Genomic DNA, 25,476 nt, shown 5'->3' with positions numbered 1-25,476 from the left:
CACAAGCTACCTGGCCCCGCCGCACCTAGCCGGGGACCCCCTCCCGGCTGCGGCTGAGGGGAGGTGGGCTGGGCTCTCCGGGAGCCGTGTGCATCTGGGGATATGCCCCCAATGACACGCGCTGGGTGGCGACAGAAAGAGCCACGCTGACTGCGGCAGAGCCGTGACCCCCCACACGCCCTTCCTAGGCCTGCTGCGCTTAGGGGACACGGCCATGCAGGCGTTTTATACAGTCCTGCGTGCTCCTCTGCCAGGAGGGGGACCTGAGGACGTGGCTGCGCTACACTGGCACAGCTCTGCAGCACCGTCTGTAGTGCAGATCCCCTCAGACAGCTCAGCCCTCTTCACGCCCCCGACCAACATAGCTGTGCTGGTCAGGTATGTCTACACTGCAGTTAGACCCCTGCAGCTGTCATGTGCCAGCCAACTTGGGCTCGAGGAGCTCTAGCTAAGGCTGTGTAGATGTTCAGGCTGGAGCCCAGACTCTAGCACCCTGCAAAGTGGCAGGATCCCAGAGATGGGGCTGGAGCCGGAATCTCTTCACTGCAATTAAACAGACCCTTCACCAGAACCCCTTCAGCTGCGTCAGCTGGTGTGGCCCAGCCACCGGTGTGTAATTGTAGTGTAGACATGCCCTTAGAGAAGCGGTTCACAAATGGGGGGTCACCAGGATTAGCGTTAGACTTGCTGGGGTCTGGGGCAGAAGCCTGAGCCCCACCAGCCAGACCCTCGGTGGCAAAGCTCAGGTTACAGGCCCCCTGCCTGGGGCTGAAGCACTTGAGCTTTGGCCCCCACATCCAGGATGGTGGGGCTCGGACTTTCCCCAACCCCCTCCACCCACCCAGGGCAGCGGAGCTCAGGCTTTGTCCCCCTCCTGGGGTCATGTAGTACTTTTTGTTGTCAGAAGGGGGTCATGGTGCGATGAGAGAACCCCTGCCTTAGATGTATAGTGTCAACATAGCTAAGGGACTATAACTGTGTGCGCACTAAGGTGACTCTACCACTTTAAAATAGATCAATATATTTAAAGTGGTATCACTGTACAGATAAGACCTGACCTGAGGAATGAAGCAGTTAAAATGTTGACATTCAAATTACCATCATGGGGATCTGAGTTAAAACCTCACTGAGATGAATGGGGCTGGTCACACTCTCAAAAGCATTCCTGGCTTTCTGCAAACTCACATAGAAATATTTGCATCCATTATGCTTGGATCTGGTCTGCACTGCAGGCTTTTGGCAGCATGGCTATGTCAGTCAGGGGTGTGATGAGATGTGATCTCTGACTGACACAGCTGTGCTAGCAAAAGCCCATAACATAGCCCATGTCTACACTACAAAATTTCTTTTTATTCCTTCCTTTGGAGAAATATTAACTTATAGGTTGTGTGCCTGGTGTATGGCATGTATGTATGTGGGGGGGGGTGGGGGGGAAGAGAGAGAGAGAACAAAAAATTTAAGGAAAACCAAGTCAAAGAGATGTGTTTTGAACATAGTGAGGTCTGCAGTCATTCTTATTTCATTTGGGACTAAGTTCCATAGTCTGGTTAAAGCTATTGTGAAAGTTCTCTTTCCTTCTGTTATAAGTCTCCATGTACTGGGTGACAGTTTTATTGTTTTAGGGGAACGTAGATGATGTGGAACAACATGGTCATGGAAGAAGACTCAATCAGATAACTAGAGCCAGTTCCATGGACAACTTATGTAAGGGCAGAGACATTTAACAGCATGCAATTCTCAATCAGGAACCAGGCAGAGAGCAGATTACTAGGGTGATGTGAGCACAGAGACTTGGGTTGTTTAGCAGATTTTGTACCAGCATATGTTCGCTATTCCTCTTTCCACATTCTTTATAGTAAGGCATATTTGCGCGCACACACTTTATATGTGTTTTGTAAGAGTTCATACGCCCCTGCTGCTCACTCCCAGCCTTAAGTCACGTAGGCCTTGGCTACACTTGCAGATGTACAGCGCTGTGAGTTAAACCTGACTTCGTGCAGCTGAGTAGGGAAAGTGCTGCAGTCTGTCCACACTGACAGCTGCCCAGCGCACTGTCATGGCCACATTTGCGGCAATTGCAGTGCTATTGGGAGCGGTGCATTATGGGCAGCTATCCCACAGAGCACCTTTTCCCGTTCTGGCGCCGTGGGTTGTGGGAAGGGGGTGTGGGTGCGGGGGATTCTGGGTCCTGTCCCAATGCCCCGAGATGCATCGCTTCACATCCCAGAAATCCCTTTGTTTCCATCCACCTTTGGCGCTATCTTTCAACGGTTTCTGTGCAGCGCGATCTGTCTGCGGGAAATGGAGTCCGAACTGCTGAGGCGTATGCTGACAAGTCTCACCAGCATGTCACGTTTGGCTGTCGAACTATTCCTTAAGATCCAAAGTGACAGTGAGGGTGAGGAGTCCGATGATGCTATCGAGCCGCGTAACGCGTACGACACGAAATTGCTTGTGGCATTCACGGACATGCTCAGCACCGTGGAACGCTGTTTTGGGGCTTGGGAAACAAGCACCAAGTGGTGGGATCACATCGTCATGGAAGTCTGGGATGACTAGCAGTGGCTGCAGAACTTTCGGATGAGAAAAGCCACTTTCATGGGACTGTGTAAGGAGCTTGCCCCCACCCTGCAGCGCAAGGACACGAGATTGAGAGCTGCCCTGCCAGTGGAGAAGCGAGTGGCTATTGCAGTCTGGAAGCTGGCAACTCCAGACAGCTCCCGGTCCGTCACAAACAAATTTGGAGTGGGAAAGTCGACCGTTGGAATCATGTTGATGCAAGTTTGCAAGGCCATTAATCGCATCCTACTCAGAAGAACCGTGACTCTGGGTAACGTGCAGGAAATAGTGGATGGCTTTGCACAAATGGGGTTCCCTAACTGTGGAGGGGCGATAGATGGGACACACATTCCTATTCTGGCACCACCCCACCTAGGATCCAAGTACATTAATCGGAAGGGGTATTTCTGTATGGTTCTCCAGGCGCTTGTGGATCACTGTGGGCGTTTCATTGACATTAACACAGGCTGGCCCGGAAAGGTGCATGACGCACGCATCTTTCGGAACACTTGGCTGTTCAGGAAGATGCAGGCCAGGACTTTTTTCCCCGGAGCGGAAGATCACGGTAGGGGAAGTTGAAATGCCCATTGTGATCCTTGGAGATCCCGCTTACCCGTTAATGCCGTGGCTCATGAAACCCTATACAGGGAGCCTTGACAGCAGCAAGGAACGGTTCAACTACAGGCTGAGCTGGTGCCGAATGACTGTGGAGTGTGCCTTTGGCCGTTTAAAGGTCCGCTGGCGATCTCTGTATGGGAAGCTGGACTTAGCCGAAAACAGCATCCCCACGGTTATATCCGCGTGCTGTGCCCTCCATAATATTTGTGAAGGGAAGGGTGAAAGCTTCACTCAGGCATGGACCTCTGAGGTTCAACATCTGGAGGCTGAATTTGCACAGCCAGAGAGCAGGGCTATTACAGGGGCCCAGCGTGGGGCTGCAAGGATTAAGGATGCCTTGAGAGAGCAAGTTGAGGCTTAAAACCAGCAGTGATATCTGGTGCCCTGCACGGGAGTGAAGTGCAGTAGTTCCAATCTTTAGGAATCAGTGTTTGCTAAGCAGACTTGCAGTGGCTGTTTATTTCCTGGGCTAAGAAGTCTTTTACTTTATGCAATAATAAAGAATGTTTTCAAAGCCAAAAAATCCATTTATTGAAAAGAAAAAAAATTATTTATTGAAAAGAAAAAAGGGGGTGGAGTGGGGAACAGTACAATCACAGATTCGCGTATGTCCTGTCTGGTGTGCTGTGCAGTGAGTGCTGCACTTCAGGATAGCTATACTGCATGGTGATGGGGGTTGAGTGCAGAGGGTAAGGGTCGTGGTTTTCAGGGCTGGGTGGTGAAGATACTGGTGTTGGAGGCAGCGGGTGGCGTGAAGAACATGGAAGTTGGGGAAAGTGGGTTGGAGGTGACAGTGGGGCACAATGGAAAGAGTTTTGGGACAAGGGCTGTGGTGGGGTGGCATTTGCGGTACTGCTCTTCTTTCTGCATGGCTACCAGCTCCTGGATAGCGTCTGCTTGGCGCTCCAGGATGCTTATGAGCCTATCAGTGCTTTGCTGCCGCTGCGCGGTGCTTTGCCGCCGGTGCTCTGCATTTTCCTGGCGCCTCCTGCTTTCTCTCTCCCTCCAGTTCTGTGCTTTCTCATTCTCTTTAATAGATTGCCGCATCACTTCTTGCAGCATGTCTTCTTTGCTTTTTTGTGGTGTCTTCCTGAGTCTTTGCAGTCTCTGAGCAGGCGATAAGAGGGACGGCTGAGGTCTCAAGGTTGATGCAGCTGTATAGGCAAAATGCAACATTTAACAGAGGCAGCATTGTTTATACCAGACAGAGTAATGATTCCGCCCGCACTTAAGGAGTAGAAAACACACAGGGTCTACACAATAACATAATTTTCCTGTCTGAAACAGAGCACACATATCCCACGGGAGTCTCAAAATGGTGAGTAAGGGGGACTGATTGTTTCAGGGCTGCACTGTCCTCTGGATTTCTGTGCCTTGGGGAGAGCTAACAGCTTCAGGGGGCACCTACACTGAACACTGTCCCAACATTTTTCACAGGAGTTCATCCTGGAAACAGTGGCGCGGACACATTAGCCTGGCTGGGACAAGGACCACGGTGGCTCTCCCGATAAACCTGCGCAAGCGCATTGCACACGTTCTGGAGGACACATTCAAGGAGATTACCGAGGCCGATTACCGCGATGTGATAAACCACATCAATGCACTATTCCGCACCTAGGCATGCATGCCTAACCCTCCTCTCCCAAAGAGCCCGCATCGCAAAAATTCCTTCCCGAAAAAAAAAACGCTTACCGGGAACCTGCTCTTCTGTTTGTCCTCCACCAAGCACCGGCCGCTGCGACAGTCTACCTTCCTCCTGGCTCAAGAAGAGCTCCTGGCTGCATGGCTCCAGGGATTCCGGGGTGTCTCCATCCGGCCCACCACCATCACTCCTATTTTCCTCCTCCTCTTCCTCCTTCCCCCCCTCCCCCCCACCGGCTCTCAAGTGTCCATGGTGGTGCTCGGAGTGGAGGTGGGGTTAACCCCAAGTATCGTATCCAGCTGTTTGTAGAATCGGCAGGTCGCGGGGGGAGCACCCGAGCGGCCGTTTGCGTCGCGGGCTTTGCGGTAGGCACTCCGCAGTTCCTTCACTTTAATTCTGCACTGCAGGGTATCCCGGTCATGGCCCCTTTCCATCATGTCCTTTGATATCTTCCTGAAGGTATCGTAATTCCTATGGCTGGAGCGCAGCTGGGACTGTACAGCTTCTTCCCCCCAAACACTGATGAGGTCCAGCAACTCGCCATTGCTCCATGCTGGGGCTCGCTTGCGCGTGGAGGCATGGTCACCTGGAAAGATTCACTGATAGCACTCCACACCACGCTGGGCTGAGCAATCAGGAAGGGGATTTTTAAAATGCCCGGGGAATGTAAAAGGTGGGTCACATGGTTGGTTACCTGAGGCCAGGGCAGTAGAGTTTGAACTGATGACCAGAGTGGCTACAACAGGCGTTGTGGGATACTGCCGAATAATTCTCGAGGCCATTCACAGCGCATTGGGTGGCCACACTGGCGCCGCAGCGCAATACTTGCTATTCCTCTCGGAGAGGTGGAGTACATGCAGCGCTGCAACCACGGAGATACAGCGCTGCAAATGCCTTGCCAGTGTGGACGGGGAGTGAGTTACAGCGCTGGGGGAGCCTTTACAGCGCTGTAACTCGCAAGTGTAGCCAAGGCCGTAGTGAACTTTGCCAAATGGAACATTCTTTGCCTCAGGATGTGTGATGAATTGGGAGTGCTTGCAAGGGAGCTGCAGGTAACAATTACATGAATGTTAGAGATATTCTGCTTAGTACATCTCATGACAGAGAGCCATAGATTACTATAAACCAGTGAAGAAACCAGTAAATGTAAGATTGTAATTGATAATCAACTAGGGATGTTAAATGGTTAGCAGGTAAACATTAGGTTTATCGTTAACCAACCTTAACCGTTAACCCTCTGCGCACTGGCCAAAGCAGCCCCAGCCAGCCGGAGCAGCCACTGCCCTGGCTGCGCCACGCCTGCCAGAGTAACCCCAGCATGATTTTCCAGTGTAGTCAAGGGCCCATTTGTTCTGCCTAAGGGTGCTTCTATACGTGGGGGGAACCCACCACAGCAGCAACGAGTCTCGGAGGCTGGGTCAACTGACTCAGGCTCATGAGGCTAGTGCTTTGGGGCTAAAAATAGCAATATAGACATTGCCACTCGGTCTGGAACTCTGACTGTGAGACTTACTCCCCTTGGTGGGTCTCAAAGCCCGAGCTCCAGCCAGAGCTGGAATATTTATACTCTTGTTATTTTTAGCCCTATAGTGCAAGTCCCACAAGCCCAAGTCACTTGACCTGGGCTCTGAGACTCACCACCACGGATTTGTTTTGTTTTCTTGTTTTGCAGCATATATGTAGCCTATGTTTCCTTGTCTGGGTGGTCACACTGTGATCCAGGTCTCTCTCGCCTTGGCTGTAGCCCATCTTTTCACTTCTGTTAGGGTAGCACCCAGCTGCATAGCCAGTGGCTCTTCCCCCTCCAAAGTCTCCTCAGCTAACTATGCCTTGTTTCATATACCACATGCTGAATAATAACATGAGAGGACTCCATGCTTCTAAAACTAAATTGGCACTTTATGAAGAGAACTATTTACAGATGCTACAGCTGGTACTAGCATTCCAGCCATATGCACACAGACTGCCTGCCTGGTGTCTCCTCCAAATGTTTCCCTTCAGCAACCTTTGCTCCTCCTTCCAAGTTCCATGCAGGTTGCTACATTCCTCCCTAAATCAAATTTTAATGCAAGCAGTCTACAATCTCACTTAATTTAAAAGGCAACCTTCCCCTTTAACAGCCCCACTCCTTTTGGGCTAGAGGTTCTCCTCTCTGAAGGCATGCTCCTCCCTAAACCTGGTCATTCATAGCTTCTGAGACAGGGCTGGGCCTCTAGTTGAGGTCCTTTTCCCCATTCAGTCTGCCAAGCCCTTCTCCTGAACTCTTCCATGGCTGTCCCCCAAATCATCTGTAGTCACTGCTCCACTCAGACATCTAACCTAAGGCTCCAATGGGATCATACCTCTAACTCATTCCTATAGGATTCTCCAGCAGCTGAGGATGACCAAAAGTGAGATAATTACCTATTGCCCACTGAACAAGCTGTGTACCCCCCACCTAACCCTCTGCATAAGTTGCTGATTGGCACTTAGAACCTGGATTTTTCAAATTGGAGTTCCAGTCCCAGCAATTGGATCCATATAGGCAGACCCCAGTGAAATCATTGGAGCCTGGCAAGTGTGTTCCCATGCAGATCTCATTGCAGTATTTGGGCCTGACATTGTACAATGAAGGGGGGTTCTGTCTGGAGTCCCAGCTCCTGAGGCTTGATAGGCTAAGGTAAAACCATTTTTAAGGCAAATTGCAGCATAACAATCTTGTAGAGGTATATGATCCCAAGAAAAAAATGTGAATCAGGGAGGTTCATTTCTCCTTGTTAAAAAAGTTGTAACGCAAGTATGAAATACCGAGGTGCAATCCAGACCAGTGAAGGACAGTGTCAGCACTTGCTCTGCAACCTGGGGTGCTTTACAATGCTTTACTGCGCCTCAAACAGCATGTAGGTTACACCCTGAGTGTCTGTGTATAGCCACAGTCCTGGTCCAGCAGCTCTGACCCCAGCAGCCTGTCAGCAAACACCACCATGCTCTGGCTTCCAGCAGCCTTAGTTACTACCTTGAGGGTGGCCCCAACACACCCCCTGTCCCAGATTTTCCCTCCAAAATCTGTCCAGCCCTCTCCCGTCCATTGCCCCTCTAAGGGGATCAACATACAACACTCCGCTTCCTTAAATGGAGTTACCCAAACAATTCACAACACTGGAGTAATTTTAATTAAAGAATAAAACAAATTTATTTAACTACAAAGAGATAGATTAAGTAAGTACAAGTAATGATTATAAGAAAAATAAAGATAAAAAGCCTTCTAAACTAGACTTCAAGGTGAAGTCCCTAACTACATGTTTTCAATACATTGCTGACCAAATTCTCAGGTCAGGATCTGCTCTAGTAGTCCAACTGCTGTTTCTTTTGCATTCTCAGGTGTAAAGAGAAAGATGGATAGGGAGAGATAACTTTGTGTGGTTTTGCCCCTCACTTTTATAGTCCATTCCTCCTTTGAGATACATTTTCCTGAAGGTGACCTCTCAAAGCAAAGTTGATTTAAACAATAAAGAAGGTGACATGATGTCTGGTAGTGAAAGAGGTTACATGCTATTTCTTCTCACCTCTGTTTGTTGAAATGCAGGTTTTCTTTGTCTCCTGTCTTCCCTCTCTCACTGTTTAAGGACCTGTTTACAATTTATATGTAATCTGAGGTAAACACACATTCCTTTATTTAAAATCTGCTTGACCAGTTCTGCCTAATGAGGGCTACATGGGTTTGGACATGAGCTGCCACCACCAATATCATTTAGGGGGAATTCATAACTTTACAAATAATATTGCTACTTATATTTCACCATATTATTGAACAGAGAGCTACAGTAACTCCTCACTTAAAGTCATCCCGGTTAACGTTGTGTCGTTGTTATGTTGCTGATCAATTGGAGAACATGCTTGTTTAAAGTTATGCAATGCTCCTTATAACGTTGTTGGCAGCTGCCTGCTTTGTCCATGGCTTGCAGAAAGAGCAGACTGTTGGAGCTAGCTGGTGGGGGCTTGGAACCAGGGTGGACCAGAAGCCCCCCATCAGCTCCCTGCTCCCCTAAGTTCCCTGTGCAGCAGCCACCCAGCAAGCTATATCAATTGCCGGACAGTTCAGCTGTCCCTCCCCCCACTGCCCTGTGCTGCTCCTGCCCTCTGCCTTGGTGTTGCTCCCCGGAGCCTCCTGCTTGCTGTGCAAGGGGGGGGGGGAAGAGGGATGCTAATGTCAGGATGTCCCCCTGCTCCTGCCCCCCCCCACTCCTGCGCCTCATCTCCACAGAGCGGCGGGTTGGCGGGGGGGAGACACGACAGGGCTCGGGAGGGAGCTTACTAGCAGCAGCTGCTGTCTCAATTTGCTGATCTACTTAAAAAGGCAGTGTACTTAGAGTGGGGTCAGCATACTTAAGGGACAATGCACGTGTTTCTCACTCTCACACACACGGTGTGTGTCTCTGTCTCTCTCTGCCATGCTGTCTCCCCTCCCTCCATTCATGCTGCCTTGTAGAGTGTGAGGCTACATTAACAACAATGTGTTAACCATTGAGGGCTCAGCCGAGTGCTAGTTCATCATTTAGCAGTAAGGCATTCCCTGGGCAATATCCTACCCCTCTTCCACCCTCTGACTTCACCACCTCAACCAAGCTTCACAATCATCATTGCTGTGTACAGTATTAAATTGTTTGTTTAAAACGTATACTGTGTATATATAGTCTTTTGTCTGGCAAAAGACATTTCCCTGGAACCTAACCCCCCTATTTACATTAATTCTTTTGGGGGTAATTGGATTCACTTAGCACTGTTTCACTTAAAGTAGCATTTTTCAGGAACATAACTACAACCTGAATCGAGGAGTTACTGTATTAGTTTTCAAGCGATACCTCACAAGGCATATTCTGTACAAAGATCATTACAGTGGTGTGTAGGGTGTGAATTCAGGGGTGCATTCCATCACAGAAAGCAGACAATATGGAGAGCTTTCAAGGGATGACCTGGCGAGTTGTCACAGATACACATCAATTAGTCTCATCTTGCAATTGTTTTTAAACAGGTAGAAATCACAATCAGTTCCCTGTCCATTTCTGTTTGACATCTGGCCACAGCATTATCAGGGAAACTCTCTCAAAGAAAAGGGTTCTTCCTTTCTACCTGGCCAAAGCAGTTTCTTTATCCTGACACCACTGGAATTTTACCTTAGTATTGTGGAAGTCTCTGACCTGTGCCCAGTTTCATTTGCAGGCTGTCTCATTGCTTAAAAGATCTGTCAAATTCAAAGTATATTATTAATTATTATTATTACTACTGGGGAGAAAAAGTTAACAGCATGGCAATTATAATTAGTGTAATATCATCTTTCACTGGCTTTGAATGACTGTTACTCCCTTCAGCTTCTTCTGGGAATCCTATTTATTTAACCTCAGAGCATGGCAATCATATTTCCAGATTCTCTCATTTCTCTACAACTGTTGCAAAGGGACACTAAAACAACAAATTTGGCCCAAACTGTAGGTTTTGTAAAAATAAGCTTTTATGAAAACTAAGACCAATAAAAATGTTTCCATTGTGGTTTTCAAAAACTCAAATGGAAACAGGATGTTTGTTTTGTTTTATAAAAACAAAATCAGGTTATCTTTGTTTTTAATAACAAGTAATTCAATTTATTTCAGAGGAATAAAGTGACATTATTTTTCCACTTTTCTTAGGTGGTCACCTTACCCCATAAGATGACATCAAGAGAGGAAGAGCAATTTCTCATGCCACACAGCTTGTCACCAGAGTCCCTTATAAACATGGCTTACCTGCCTCTCATGATGACTTTGAATTGCATATTGCAGTAGGAATATAACACATTTCTAACATTCCCACCAGGAACAACATCAGTGAGAATAAATGGAGCTCTATTGGAAGCAGTTTAGAGCGTGTAAATGTACCAGGCCAGATTGTGCCTTGAACACACAGATGTGAAGCAGAGCTGCCCTCCTGGAGATGCTTTGGGAAGCATAGTGCCTCAGGCAAGTAAAATCCTCCTCCACTCCCATGTCCATGTGCACCTGCTGCACCAAAATTCAGAGGGGTGCAAGTTACACTCCCTTATGTAGCTGAACACCTCCGCTGGCCAGTGCAAGGATGGGAGGATGGGATGGGCACCTAATGCCATCCTCACCCATTTGTGATTGTGAAATCTGCTTCCCACCTGTGATCCTGCCAGTGATGAACACAAGGAGTGCCTTTCATGCTCTTTCCTCCCCACCGCCTGCTTCACTCCCTTTGACTGGTACTACCTCCCCAATCCCAGCTTTGCCTGGAACACGTATCAAACAGGAGTGGAGTATAAGAGCTAATCAGAAAGCTCTGGCAGCATCTGTAGAGAGCTCCTACACAATCCGGCAGTATACCGAGAGTGAGGGCAAAAAAACAAGAGGTTAGCTATTACGGCAGAGTGCCAATACTAGAGCACATTAGCATTGTTCCATCCTCTACACCAGTGGTGGGCAACCTGCGGCCCGTCAGGGTAATCCACTGGCAGGCCGCCAGACAGTTTGTTTACATTTGCACTGCTGTCTGCAGATCCCAATGGCTGCGGTTTGTCGTTCCCGGCCAATGGGAACTGCGGGAAGCGGCGGCCAGCACGTCCCTGCGGCCCACGCCGCTTCCTGCAGCTCCCATTGGCCAGGAACAGCGAACCACGGTCACTGGGAGTTGCGGGTGGCCATGCACATGTAAACAAACTGTCTGGCGACCTGCCAGAAAATTACCCTGATGGGCTGCAGGTTGCCCACCACTGCTGTACACTCTTGGAGAATCCTCCCCATTCAGGGACCCAATGCCAAGCAGAGTTTTGGCCCCATAAAGGGAGAAGTGCCAGACTCCATGAAGTCCAATAGAAACTTTACTACTGCTATTTATTTTACATGACAGGTGCTCAGATCCTACAGAGATGGGCCACAGTATAAAAACCCTGAGAGATTATCGTGGGCTGTTAGCACCACTATGTTTAGGGTTCATAGAATATCAGGGTTGGAAGAGACCTCAGGAGGTCATCTAGTCCAACCCCCTGCTCAAAGCAGGACCAATCCCCAGACAGATTTTTGCCCCAGATCCCTAAACGGACCCCTCAAGGATTGAGCTCACAATGCTGGGTTTAGCAGGCCAATGCTCAAACCACTGAGCTATCCCTCCCCCCTAGTTAAGGCTAGCTTACTGTTTAATAGCTCATTTTTCTAAGTACCCTAAAATCCACATGCATACTCAAATTGCCTTGAAATGTGCTGTCCATCATCAGGGTTCAGAGTAGGATTAGTGGTCCTAATTTGGGGTGGTTAAAGCAAAGGGTCTCCAAGTTATACCTTTCCCTTTAAAAAAAATCATGCAATATCAAAATTGTAGCGTACTTATCCCTCCTTCGAACCTTCCCCCACTTTTTTTCCCCACAGATCTAGACATCAAACTATAGCTTGGATCTGCCCCAAACTGATATTGCTTGAATGTGATCTCACCTGGTCTCTAGTAGCCACTGCCCCTTCGGGGAAACAATATTTTCAAAGTTACCCAGGGTAAAAGTTGGCTCTCCACAAGCCAAGTTAATGTGTCAGAGAAAGTCATTTGCACTTGTGCAGTAGACATGGGGCTCTGTCGCAAGCCAGATTGTTTGAAGGCAGCCTGATGTAAGAGTAACTGGGTGCCTCAAGGCAGCATGCTGTGACCACTGAATTCAAACAGCATCCATTTATAGTGCATCTGAGTCCTGCCTTTGGCAACTTTCCAAAATGTGTGTTGTGCATATTAGTTACTCTCTGCCTGCTTTCTGCAGGGTCTGCCTTTGGAAGTTTTGTCCCAAGAGCAAAACATCTGGTTAGGAGTCTCTATTTCAGAGTGCTCTAAAAACCACACACACCAGATTGTTTTGGAAATTGCATTCCTCATCAAGGCTAGGGGTAGAGTTAGTGGCGCAAGTTTGGGGTCATTTGTGTGTGATGGCTATGGGAATTTCCTGCAATATCTTTGGGAGATTTTACTGTGTTCAATTTAAGTATCATTGTGGGGCAGTGATTGTATGGAATTCCATGGGGAAGGGTGATCACAGTCCAGGAACTAAGAACAGTGTGTGTGTGTGTGTGGGGGGGGGGTGATTAGGCAAATTTACTCAGGTTGTAACACCTCCAGATAACACCACCTGGAGAGGCTCGCATATACCAGTTCAAACTGGTCCAAGAGTGAGATCACTAGGCAAGATCACATCCAAGCAGGTGATATCAGTTTGGGATGGATCAGAGCCACAGTTTAAGGTCCAGATCTGTGAAAAATGGTCCAAGTGGTGAATATACCTGAAACACTTGGTAATAGTGTAATGCCAACAGACCCCGGTCGTGATTGAACCTGGGATCTCTGAAGCTTAGTGCATGAGCCTCTACTGCATGAGCTAAAAGCCATATGGCTCTTACCTAAGGCTGTAGAGCAGACTAATTAATCTCTAAGTGGTGTCAGTGCCAGTAGAGGGGACAGAACACCACACCCAGGAGGTGTGTGGGTTACAATAGCAACCATAATAAATTTGAATTTAACGTCTTTGGGGGGAAGGATTACCAAAGAAGCCCACCACATTAGCATTTAGCTTCAAAAAGGGGAGCTACACAAAAATGAGAACGTTAGTTAAATGGAAATTAAAAGGAATACTCACAAGAGTGAAATGCCTGCAAGCTACATGGAAACTTTTTTAAAACACCATAATAAAGGCTCAACTTAAAGGTGTACCCCAAATTAAAGCAAATAGAGGACCAAAAAATGCCACCATGGGTAACCAAAGTGAAAGAGGTGACTAGAGGCAAAAAGGGTATCCTTTAAAAACTTGAAGTCAAATCCTACTGAGGAAAATAGAAAGATGCATAAACTCTGGCAAGTAAAATGTAAAAGTATAATTAGGCAGGCCAAAAAAGAATTTAAAGAGCAACTACCAAAAGACACACAAAGAAACAAACATTTTTTTAAGTATATCAGAAGCAGGAAACCTGCCAAATAATTAATGGGGCCACTGGACAATCAGCATGCTAAAGAGGCACTCAAAGAAAACAAGGCCATTGCTGAAAAGCTAAATTAATTCTTTGCATCAGTCTTCACTACAGAGGATATGAGGGAGATTCCCACGCCTGAGCCATTCTTTTTAGGTGACACATCTGAGGAACTGTTCCAGATGGAGGTACAAATTTGGAACAAATAGATAAATTAAATAGTAATAAGTCATCAGGACCATATGGTATTCACCTAAGAGTTCTGAAGGAACTCAAATATGAAATTGCAGAACTATTAACTGTGGTATGTAACCTATCGCTTAAATCAGCATCTGTACCAGATCACTGGAGGATAGCTAATGTAATTTTGATTTTCTTTAAAGGCTCCAGAGATGATCTGAGCAATTATAGGCTGGTAAGCGTAACTTCAATACCAGACAAATGGGTTCAAGTATCAGGGGGTAGTCGTGTTAGTCTGTACCTACAAAAACAACAAGGAGTCTGGTGGCACCTTAAAGGCTAACAGATTTATTTGGCATAAGCTTTCGTGGGTAAAAACCTCACTTCTTCAGATGCATAGAGTGAAAGTTACAGATGCAGGCATTATATACTGACACATGGAGAGCAGGGAGTTACTTCGCAAGTGGAGAACCAGTGTTGACAGGGCCAATTCAATCAGGGTGGATGTAGTCCTCTCCCAATAATAGATGAGGAGGTGTCAATTCCAGGAGAGGAAAAGCTGCTTCTGTAATGAGCCAGCCACTCCCAGTCCCTATTCAAGCCCAGATTAATGGTGTTAAATTTGCAAATGAATTTTAGTTCTGCTGTTTCTCTTTGAAGTCTGTTTCTGAAGTTTTTTTTTTCAATGATAGTGACTTTTAAATCTGTAATAGAATGACCAGGGAGACTGAAGTGTTCACTTACTGGCTTTTGTATTCCTGATGTCCGATTTGTGTCCATATATTCTTTTGCGGAGGGACTGTCCAGTTGACACTGGGTTGACACTATAGTAAAGAACAGAATTTATCAGACACATAGATGAACACAGTATGTTGGGGGAAGAGTCAACCTGTTTTTTGTAAAGGGAAATCATGCCTCACTAGTCTATTAGGGTTCTTTGAAGGGGTCTTCAAGAATGTGGACAATGGTGATCGAGTGGATAGTGTACTTGGATTTTCAAAAAGCCTTTGACAAGGTCCCACACCAAAGGCTCTTAAGCAAAGTAAGCTGTCATAAGATAAGAGGGAAGGTCTTTTCGTGGATCGGTAACTGGTTAAAAGACAGGAAACAAAGGGTAAGAATAAATGGTCAGTTGTCAGAATAGAGAGAGGTAAATAGCAAGGTCCCACAAGGATCTGTACTGGGACCTGAGCTTTCAACATATTCAGAAATGATCTACAAACAAACAAACAAACAACCTGTGAGGTGGCAAAGTTTGCAGACAATACAAAATCACTCAAGATAGTTAAGCCCAAAGCAGACTGCAAAGAGTTACAAAGGGATCTCACAAAACTGGGTGACAGGGCAAGAAAATGGCAGATGCAATTCAACGTTGATATATGCAAAGTAATGCACATTGGAAAACATAATCCCAACTATACATACAAAATGATGGGGTCTAAATTAGCTTTTACCACTCAAGAAAAAGATCTTGGAGTCATTGTGAATACTTCTCTGAAAACATCCACTCAATGTGCAGCAGCAATCAAAAAAGCCAACAGAATGTTAGGAACCATTAGGAAAGAGATAGATAATAATAAGCAAATATCATAATGCCATTATATAAATCCGTGGTACACTCACAACTTAAATACTGCATCCAGTTCTGGTCACCTCATCTCAAAAAAGATACATTAACATTGGAAAAGGTACAGAGAAGGGCAACAAGATTAAGGGTACTGCTTGTTTTACTGAATACTGCATGCAGTTCTGGTCACACCATCTCAAAAAAGATTAGAACTGGAAAAAGTGTTATTTACCCCTTCACATAACAGAAGAACGAGGGGATCACTTGATGAAATTAATAGGCAGCAGGTTTAAAACAAACATAAGGAAGTATTTCTTCACACCACACACAGTCAACCTGTAGGACGTGTTGCCAGGGGATGTTGTGAAGGCCAAAACTATAACTGGGTTAAAAAAATAATTAAATAAGTTGATGGAGGATAGGTCCATCAATAGCTATGAGGCCAGATGGATATACTCTGATGGCCGGATCTTGGAACTGGAGGACAGGGGATGGATCACTCAATAATTGGCTGCTATAAGAAGAGAGGATACTTGGCTAAATTGACCATCGACCTAGCATGGCCATGCTTACAATTCTTATGTTAAACTGGATTGTACAGGGACCAACAGGCAACAAAAAGACTTTTGGATAAATAGCCTGAGTTTAAACTGACTCAGAGCTTTCTTTCTCATCCAGCAAATGGACAGAACCTTCTGTCAAAGGGGGGCCCAATGATTCCTGGGAAGGATTGGGAGGACTTTGATCTATGGAGGCCTATAAGACAGACAGGTGACCTCTGGTAAGCTTTTAGCATGCATATAGGAATTTTTATTGGTTTTCAATATGTTTTCTCTGTAATGCTTTCACCTTAAGAATAAACTTGCTTGCTTAGAAAGAGCTGTGTGGTCACTTATAGCTGTGAGCAATTACATTGTTTATAGCCTCTGGAGAGCAAGCAAAGTGTGGATGCTGGCCTGTTTAGGCAGTCTGGCTTGCTGGGAGTATTGCAGTGTAGGCAGGGAGTTGCAGCACCTGGAAAAACCCTGGTCAGGAGGGAGAGAAATGCATGTCCCTGTCCGAGAGGCGACGGCTGGGTGCAGGAGGCCTAAAACTGGATGCACTTGCTGAACCACCTAGGGGGAAATATCGGTACAGCTGCCCTGAACCATGACAATTTGGTTCAGGAATTCATCACATTCAGCCCTCACAATAAGGGTCTATAATTTTCAAATTGCTTTAAACCCCACTTGCATAGGGAGCTGGCTGTGCCTGGCCTAGGCTCGACCACTTCACCTACTCTGCACAAACTACCCCGGAGTGGCCACGTGCTACCCTTGTGCTAAGGGTGCTCTCTGGAAAATTATCTGCCCTTACCTCTGGCCTGCAGAGCACCATCATGCATGCTATATTCCTGGGGGAAATCTGCGCCACTGCACAATGCAGAATTTTGCAGAAATTAATGATGTGCACACAGAATTTCCTTTCCTCCAGAGAAATGGGCTGCAGTGCTACTGGCTGCCACTAGGGGCCACTGGATCCGGCAGAGCCCAGCTCGCACATAGAAGACACTGCTAGGGGGCAGAGGTGGAAGCCACATGGTTCCCGGCAGCTGCAGTTCCCAGCATGCCCTGAGGGAAGGAGGCGGCGGCACATAGAAAACTCCACAAAAGCCTGGGACCAAGCATCAGGCTATTTCTCCCTCTGAATCCCTGGGCTGTGAGGGATAGGGGGGTGTCTGGGCTAGCGGGGTATCCACAGCTGGGCTCGGGGGGGAGAGGAGGTGCGGGTATCTGGGCTGGGGGGGCGTGATTGGGTGCTGGAGGGTAGGGGGGTTGGGTGTATTGGCGGGGGGGGCTGGGATTGGGAGTGGGAGTGAGCAGAGAAACGGGAACTGGGTTGCCATAGGGATTTCTTTAGCACTCTACTCCTGGGAGAATTTGTGTGTGTCTCTGTATTGTTACAGACATACTTGCTGACAGGTATTTTGAAATAGATTGCCAAAATAATTGAAACTGGCATGATTATGTAGTGTTATTTTGGCAAATAAAATTTGCAGAATTTTGCAGAATTTTAAAATATTGTGCGCAGAATTTTTAACTTTTTGGTGCAGAATTCTCCCAGGGGTAATGCTACCAGGCCCCACCGCAAGAATAAGCCATTGTGCTCCACTGCTTACACTACCCACATAACTCAGAACGGAGACCGAGAGGCATTATCCCTTTGGGCACAGACATCCCTCTCCCTGTTTCAGTCTGAGAGCTGCGGTGACCTGCTGCAGATAATCCCTGCACCCATGCATACAACTGCTCCCAAGCCCATGCCGGGTAGTTGGAGCACACATCAATGAATGAGCAAATACAGTTCTGTGGGACATAACGCACCACACAAAATGCCATAGTTTCTTAGTCATGCCTCCCCTCTGCTTATTATGGGGCAGCCCTAGCTGAAACATACTTGTGGTATAACCCCCAGTGGCTCTGGCCAGCTCCTGGAGTCAGAAGTAAGGTTGCAGGGCAAGGCTGGTATGTACCTTATTCTGCATTTCCCAATTTTCAGAGCTTTAGATGCATTTTATCTGAAACTGCTGGAACCCAGGAAAAAGAGATAAGGATAGGATGATTCAATGTTCTGGAAGAGTCCAAGGCATTGTCAGCCAACCTTAACTCTGCATCAACAAGTTTAGGCAGTCAGCCAATGCTGGGCGTTGAGCAACAGGAGAGATCTCTTTTGTTCAGAGGGCTGCCTGTCAGGATTTGAAGTTCAACAGCAACATCTAACAATCCTGAAAACAGCTTCCTAAATACCTCCTGGCCTTTATCTCACTTGCTCTATGTGTTCCTCCAGGTCTTTGGGGATGGGGGTTGTTCCCATCCACATCCTAAACCTTGAGGGTCTCACACCTTGTTGCTTCTGTCGGCCTAGAGCATTGCATACTCCAGGGGCTCCTTGCATCCCTCCATTGGACCCACACTCTCCCTGTGTGCAACCCTCCCATCCCCCTCTATTTCAGTAGGGTTACCATATTTCCACAATCAAAAAAGAGGACACTGGGAGGGAGGGGGGGAGCCCCGCTCTAGCCCCACCCCTGCTCTGCCCACCCCCATCCACTCCCTCCCACTTCCCACCCCCTGACTGCCCCCCTCAGAACTCCCAACCCCCCCCCCGCTCCTTGTCCCCTGACTGCCCTCTCCTGGGACCCCTGCCACTAACTGCCCCCTAGGACCTCACCCCCTATCTAAGCCTCCCTGCTTCTTGTCCCCTGACTGCCCCTCCTGAGAACCCCCCACCCTAACCCCCCCTCCAGGACCCTACCTGTCCCCTGACTGCCCCAACTCTTATCCACACCCCCACCCCATATTCACACCCCCGCCCCCAGACAGACCCCCGGGACTCCCATGCCCTATCCAACCACTCCCCGCCCCCTGACAGGACCCCCAGAACACCCGACCCATCTAACCCCCCCTGCTCCCTGTCCCTGACTGTCCCAACCCCTCTCCACACTCCTGCCCCCCCTGGCAGCCCCCCCAAACTCCCGACCCATCCAACCCCCACTCCCTGTCCCCTGACCAGGGCTGGCTTTAGCAAGAGCCCAGGAATTGGGCTGCGCTCCAGCCGAGGTCGCAGGGCTTGGGGCTGGGCCGGCACGCTTGGCTGGAACCGGGGCCGCCACCCTGGGGCCTGAGCCGGGGCCACTGCCCTGGGGCCCAAGCCGGGCCGGAGCCGCTGGGGCTGGGGCCGGCGCCCCGGGGCCCGAGCCAAGCTGGGTCGGAGCCGCTGGGGCCGGAGCCGGGGGTGCTTGGCCAGTGCGCTTGGCCGGTACCGGGGCCCAAGCCGAGCTGAGCTGGGCTGGAGCCGCCTGGCCAGGGCCGGACTGGGCCGGGCCGCACCGCACCTCCCCGGAGCCCTCCTCCTCGCGTCCCCCCACCCACCCCACTTTACCTGCTGCTGCCCGCCTGCCCCTGCTTATTTTCAGACTTCCTGTGAACATCTGATTCGTGGGAAGCAGGGGAGGGGGAGGAGCAGGGGGGGCAGAGCGCTCAGGGGAGGGTAGGAGGGGGAAGTGAGCTGGGGGAGAGGTGGACAGCTGCAGGGCCGGGCGGCGCGCTAAGGCTGCAGGGGATGGGGGGAGCCGGGAAAGGACTTTGGCTGCCGAGCAGCACTTGGCCGTCGGTTTTTGGTCTATAAATAGCCGACCGGGGGGAAATCCCGGACATTTTTAGAAATCCCCTCCCCCCCACCACCACCGACAGATATTTAAAGAACGAAAAGCCGGACAAGTCCGGGGAAATCCGGACGTATGGTAGCCCTAATTTCAGGGACTCCCTGCAACCTCTCCCCACTCCCTCCCCCCTGTCAGTGGCTCTGTGTATCCCGCATGTCCCCTTCCCCTACCAGGGTTCCCTATTCCCCCCCCACCCCACCCCACCCCCATGGCCTGGACAGGCAGCTGCACATTTACAGCATGGAACACACACCTCCCTCACCTGTATAAAAAACTGCAGGAATCACCCCTAAACCTGCATCCGAAGAAGTGAGGTTTTTACTCACGAAAGCTTATGCCCAAATAAATCTGTAAGTCTTTAAGGTGCCACCAGACTCCTTGTTGTTTTTGTAGATACAGACTAACACGGCTACCCCCTGATACCCTAAACCTGGAGTCCCTGGTTCTCCACACCATGCCTGGCCTTCTGGTAGCCTGGCTTCATTGGAAATGCACTTCCCACGGCCTCCAGGACCCTGTGGGAGGCACTGAAGAAATAGGGATACAGAATGATACAGCCTGGACAGTGTTATCTTTTTTGCCTAATTTTTATAGGCCTAAAGTGGGGGACATTGTGCATCCCCCAGCCTTGTCCCTGTCCCATTCCAGCTCATCCAGCCTCCTCCACTTCCCCTTGCGTGGAGAGGCCTCCACAGGAAAGGAGAGAGATTGATGTGAAGATGGCTGAGCTGTCTTTCTGTGCAGTACAGGGAAAAGCTATGTACAGATGATCCCCTGCATGCCCAGATCTAGGGGATACAATCTAGCTCAGGGCTGGGCAAACTATGGCCCGGGGGCCGCATCCGGCCCTTCAGATGTTTTAATCCAGCCCTCGATCTCCTGCCAAGGAGCGGCGTCAAGGGCTTGCCCCACTCCACATGGCTCTCGGAAACAGCAGCATGTCCCCACTCCAGCTCTTATGCGAAGGGGCAGCCAGGGGGCTCCGCACACTGCCCCCACTCCAAGCGCCGCCCCTGCAGCTCCCATTGGTCAGCCACCATGGGGTGGCGCCTGCGGATGGGGCAGCACACAGAGTCACCTGGTCGTGCCTCTGCATAGGAGCCGGGGGGGGACATGCTGCTGCTTCCAGGAGATGCTTGAGGTAAGCACCGCCCGGAGCCTGCACCCCGACCCTCTCCCATGCCCCAATCCCCTACCCCAGCCCTGATCCCCGTCCTGCCCTCTGAACCCTTCAGTCCCAGCCCGGAGCACCCTCCTGCACCCCCAGCCAGAGCCCTCACCCCCCCACCTGCACCCCAACCTAGAGCCCCCACCCACACCTGAACTCCTCTTTTCTGGCCCCACCCCAGAGCCCGCACCCCCAGCCGGAGCCCTCATCCCCTCCGACACCTCAACCCCCAATTTTGTGAGTATTCATGGCCTTCTATACAATTTCCATACCCAGATGTGGCCCTTGAGCCAAAAAGTTTGCCCTCCCCTGATCTAGTGCTTGGCTCAGTAGACAGTACTATACTTGATAATACTGTGTCCAGAGGTCTCTTATATTCATATATTCTTATATTCACTCGCTGGGTTAAGCTGGCCCACTATTGCCAATTCTTGTGGATTTATCACAAGTCTCATGATATTTGGTGTTTTTTGTAAAGCCCCAGCTCCTGGAATCATGTGATTAGGGTAGAATCTCTGTTTCCCTCCCCCTCCCTTTTTTTTTTTTTTTTTTTTGGTAAATTTCTGACTCTTGTGATTGTAGAGGGAAAATCTAGAAATGTGACCACCTAAGGGCTCACAAACCTAAGGCAAATAAAAATAATCTAAAATTTAGTATTTGAAAATGTGTGATTTTTTTTAAAGCGAGCCTCATGATTTTTGACTATGTGGGGTGGCAACACTGCTGGCCCTTCCCTAAATATGAACTGCAAAGCCTGAATAAAAAATAACCTGTTTAGAAAACAAGTAATGAAGAGAGAATAATATGGACATTTAAAACCATCCAAACTAATCAATTTCCTTAGCAGAATTTACTGAGTTTCTTTATGTTGCCTTTATTATTGTCATATTTTTGTTCTATTTTGTCAGGCTCTCGGGGGCTTTAGGGCAGGGATAATGCATAAATAAAATGTATATTACATTTTCAAATGAGATCGATGAAAAATATCTGGCCTCTTCCCTCACCCCTCAGTTTAAGCTCTGGACCTTTAAGTGTCTGCCTCTGATATGGTTAGTCATGTCACAGTCTTTGACAAGTTCAGGAAAGAGGCTGCAATGGGTGCTCAACATCTCTGACAATCAGTCCAGAAAACTGTGAAAAGAGGACGGGGAGAAATTGTAAGGGAGCAGGGGTATGGGACAGCCTGGGAGGGAGATGGGCAACTGAGTGATAACTGAAGGGTGCCGACATCCTGCATCTGCTATAGAAAACAAAAGCTGCTTTCATAAAACAGACAAACAAGCAAACTTTTTGATGGTCACTGGGGTTTAACAGGCATGGGCAGTATTGCTTCCCTTTTAACATAACTTGGAAGAAGCAGAATTCAAAGCTGGTGCTCTTAATTCTCCACTGTGGTCTGCTTCAGCAGTGTAGAGAAGGCAGGAAAGTGGTAGACACAGCCGCTGGGGATACCCCCAGCAAAGGGGGTCAACACAGCCAGGACCAAACCAATAAAAGGGCTTTATGCTGGTCACCCTTCTAGCCCTTGGAATAGGGATGGTGTCGTGTAATAGGGTTGGAAGAGACTAAGGCAGAATTATGTATAACTAATACACTCCCCTTCTTTCTGCCCCCCAGCTTAATTCTTTGCTGAAGTACAGGCCAGAGCTCTGTCTTCTCAGAATCCATTATAGCCTTGGTTTTCAACCTTTTCTCATTTGTGGACCCCTACAACATTTCAGTTGGAGGTGCGGACCCCTTTGTAAATTTTAGACAGTCTGCAAACCCCCAAAGGTCTGCAGACCACAGGTTGAAAACCACTGCATTATAGAGTTAAACCTTAGAGCTATTGTATGTAAAACCCTGGCAAGTAGGTGTTAACAGTCCCCAGTCAAACTTCAAAGAATACTATACAATTTCCTAAGCCATGGCAAAACTTTCTAGTGTAGACAACAGAACTTTTATAAGCAAACATTAACACTCACAGAAAACATTGCTAATAGTATTCAGAATGCTGTGAATAATTTTTAGACAAAAGCTGTTAGTAAGGGCTTGTCTACACAGTCACAGCAATGAGCATTAGAGGGATATGCATTCTAAAGTGCACCAACTTGTTGCTTGCTAATTGGCCCATGTAGATCCACATTAACGCGCACTAGGGAACTTTCAGTGCAAGCCAGCAGGGTCTACATGCGCAGGCCAGTTCATGTGCACACATGAGCGCTCTTAAGAATTCACATCCCTCTAGTGCTCTTTGCTGTGACCATGTAGACAGGCCCTAGGTCTACTCATGTTCCTCATACAGACTTACCCACTATGTTGCTGGTACATAGATTGAAATAGCTACACTTCTATATTTAGTACACATATATAAACACATTCCCTTCTGATCTTCTTTCAGAGATGATTTCTCAGTCTTTACAGCGTGCCCATAGTAACTAGTGTGCGTCACCTAGACTAGTCAGAGAGAAGAATGGCAGCACTGAAGTTCTTTTCTAAACACTTCAGAACCCAGCCAGCAAACAAAGAGTCTGGGGTCTCCACAGCTAGCTGTATTCCAGCCTTTGGGTTAATAGCTGACTGGGCCTCAGCTGCTCGTGAAACAGAAATCTGTAGCCTGTATCCAACACGGTACAGGGATTGGGAGCATCATATAAAATACCAGTTCCCTGGAGTATTGTCTTTCCCACTGTCAAGTAAGACTTTACAAAACTTCTCCTCACTGAGCACAGACACACTCTCTCTAGAACAGACAGAATTCCTGTTTAAAGCAGTTGGCTAAACATGAGTTCCACAGGCTCTGTAATCTCTAAAGGTCACAAATGCTCTCCTCCCAGCTCTCCAGCTAGGTCCATACAGCACACTACAGACCAAACGTTATCGTAATGGAGGGCTTTCCTCATAAGTAAAGCTGGAATAGAACTCACCTTATCCACGGGATTGTGGTACAGGAATTGTGACTTAGTGCACACGCATCTCTCAGCTGTGCATGAATCAATAACTAAGTACACAGGACTGTCTGGAGCCTTTATATTTATATCCTCCCTCCTGTATACACATTGTGCTCTGATTGGCTCGGCTCTTGGATGGTGACAGGGTATGATCCTGATAGGCAGATTGCCCACAAAAATTCCTATACTAGTTCATAAACTGCTACTGAGCTGTATAAAGTATGTGGTTACAGCTGGATCACTATTGTCTGCTTCCCACAGCCATTGGGGGAGGACATGAGACAGAGTGCAAATTACAGCAGCCCTGATATTGTTCTAATTTAACTGTCTCTGGGTATGAGAAAAGTAAAGGCAGCTTAAAGCCACCCCTTTCCTGCCCGGAGTACAGAAACAGATCAACTCAGAACTGGAGCCAGAAATTAGGCTACTGAATTTGGATTTCAAACATTCCCAAAGTTCTGGGGTGTTTAGATCCAGGTGTTGATCCAGCCTTTTATAAAGTGCGGTGCCATTTGCAAAATTCAAATCTAGGAACAGGTTCAGTTTTCAAAATTATTGCCTTCTAAAATCTTTGTGGGTATTTTGATTTACCATTTCCATTCAGACCCATTTCTGTTTGTATGTATAACAAGCTGTATACAACACACCCTCTTTTGGAGTTCTCTGTACAGTTTTCTTGCTTTGCCTTGGGACAGGGACTATCTGTTACTAAGTGCTTGTAACAGATCACACATACGGGCCCCCATCTTGATTGGAGTCTCTTTTACTATTACTAGCAATGATAATAATTTGCAGATGGTGAGCTAAGAAACAGGTGGAGAGGAGAATGGAAACAGGATTTTAAAAAAAACACACAATAAAATATTCATTCAAGGATCTCAAAGCATTTTACACCCTCATCTTACAGAGGGGAAACTGAGATTCAGCAAGGTTAGGTTCTTTGTCATGGTTTGATGAAGTGGAAATTTTCTGTAATCTTTTTATGAAAGTTATGCATGGCGGTGACTTACTTGGCCAGGGATTGCTCCTCAGTGGGTGTGAATGGGTTAAAAAGCTGCTCTTGGGACTGAGGGATGTCAGGTAACTGCCTGGGGTGGTACGGATGGATCATTAACGGACTGGCTGAAACCCTCCCAGATCAATGGAGTATCCCCAGAGACAACTGGAGCTCCAAGGACTGCACAGTTGACACCTAACCATGGGAAACTCCAGCAGGCAGAACATGTGAACTCAACCAGGCTCTGCAGGAGGAGGACAAGAGATGAACCAAGAGATGACAGGAGGCGAGGGTAAGAGCTGGCCTTTGGAGAGAGACAGAGCTCTGTCACATGGGACTGACAGAGAGACAGAGCCGAAAATGGCCCCTCTGGCAGCTTGGCTTGCTGATAGTCCATACTGGCCAAGCCAGTGCAATGTTGTAATTTTTGTTCTCTATGCCCAGCTGAGGATTTTCCATGCTGTGTTCCAGGTGATATGTATACCCTCTTCTGTCTTTGAAAAGGCTGCCTGGTCTCACTGCAAATACTTGCTGAGGTGCATTGGTCCCTGAAGGGTGTTAATCTCAGAAGCACTCGCTGGGCAGAGCTCATGACATGAAATAGGATTGCTGGAGCCCAGAGGCTCAATCTCGGAGGCATTGAGC

The 25,476-nt window shown here is 48.1% G+C and overlaps 1 long non-coding RNA gene across 1 annotated transcript; it reads left to right on the top strand.

Annotated features, from left to right (window-relative positions):
* Positions 1 to 215: 215 nt before the first annotated feature.
* Positions 216 to 10,686, top strand: LOC128842413 (uncharacterized). Its single transcript, XR_008445990.1, has 2 exons — positions 216 to 378; positions 10,483 to 10,686. It is a non-coding gene; the product is annotated as an uncharacterized LOC128842413 (long non-coding RNA).
* Positions 10,687 to 25,476: the final 14,790 nt, after the last annotated feature.

This window comes from Malaclemys terrapin, chromosome 8 (genome assembly GCF_027887155.1).
Source record: "Malaclemys terrapin pileata isolate rMalTer1 chromosome 8, rMalTer1.hap1, whole genome shotgun sequence".
Taxonomy (NCBI): domain Eukaryota; kingdom Metazoa; phylum Chordata; order Testudines; family Emydidae; genus Malaclemys; species Malaclemys terrapin.
Note: the sequence above shows the minus strand (reverse complement) of the source record. Positions and strands in the feature narration are given on the sequence as shown.